General features: G+C 45.2%; 1 protein-coding gene across 1 annotated transcript in view; it reads right to left on the reverse strand.

Annotated features, from left to right (window-relative positions):
• LOC100533425 (sodium channel alpha-subunit SCAP1) overlaps positions 1–947 on the reverse strand; it is a gene marked incomplete in the record, with an annotated part of 152,143 nt that extends 151,196 nt beyond the window's left edge. Inside the window, 1 exon segment of the mRNA NM_001204708.1 lies at positions 737–947.
• Positions 948–1,140: the final 193 nt, after the last annotated feature.

The following is a 1,140-nucleotide window of genomic DNA, read 5'->3' on the forward strand; positions in this document are numbered from 1 at the left end:
ACTTCTGCTGTTTGTTTTGTCTTGGGGTTTTTTTTTCATTTTGAAGAGGACTGTCTATAATGTGTACATTAAGAATGCGCCCACACCCAGCTGAATACTGTCGGTGGAGAGTCCTTCAGATTTCTTCCTGGAACTGCTGCCTACCAGATACAGCTATAAGTAATGTAGATGATATAGTGTACTGTTGCAATCCAACAAGACAGAGAGTTCAAGCGTTGGTAACGACATAAGCTGAACCATTACTCAGATTTAAAAAATGGGTCGGTAACTATTCTATAAAAATGCAGGGGTATGGCCAAGAACAACGTATTTAGAGAACTTGAACAAATGGCTGAAGGTGAAAGACGAGGACAGTAAGAGATCTATTTTCAAGCATCTGATAGAAGGTATGAACTGCAAACCATAACTGCTGATATGCCTGTTTCAGATCTTGCACTTCATGATGCACAATTTTATCTATTATGTTACTGCCTTTATGTCATAGAGCAACAAATGTTTAAGGCAAGGCGCAATAAGAAAAAGTAGGCATGCCTGACGAGCAGGTTAGCTCCGCCCATCGGCTTTCAGGCGACCAATCACATGCTCTTAACTAGCGACAAAACCGAAAGTGGTTCTCTCCACCTTATCCGTTGGGCTTGATGAATCCACGTCGAAAATCTAAAACATAATTGAAATAAAAATCCAATGCTAAATAATGAAATTCGTTCTTGATATAGACGGGTGCCTTTGAAACTTACCTACCTCTTGAGAACAACAGCGCAGTTGTAAGTGTCCAGAAAAAAATACCACACAAAGGGGAAAATTCCTGAAGATTTGAGCATCAAAATTTGACCTCACGTTGACCCTGAGAAAGTCGCCCGGAAGAAAATCCGGTGCGAGTTTTCCCCTTTTTAACTCTCTCCCGCTCAGCCCCGTGCTCTGGCCAGCACCGAGTGGCGAGAAGTGACCGACTGGCGTCCTCAAAGGGTTAGTGGCAAGGACGGACTGAGCATTATGTGGGTAGTGACGCAAACTCGATGGGCCGGATCGATACGGTGCGGTGGTGGTGGTGGTGGTGGTGGTTGGGAAATAGGGGCGACTACTCCCGCGCGCGGTTACGGCGCTGCCAGCTCTGTGAGAGAAAGAGCGGGGGAAATAGGG

Source organism: Aplysia californica, unplaced genomic scaffold (assembly GCF_000002075.1).
Source record: "Aplysia californica isolate F4 #8 unplaced genomic scaffold, AplCal3.0 scaffold00260, whole genome shotgun sequence".
NCBI classification, from domain to species: domain Eukaryota; kingdom Metazoa; phylum Mollusca; class Gastropoda; order Aplysiida; family Aplysiidae; genus Aplysia; species Aplysia californica.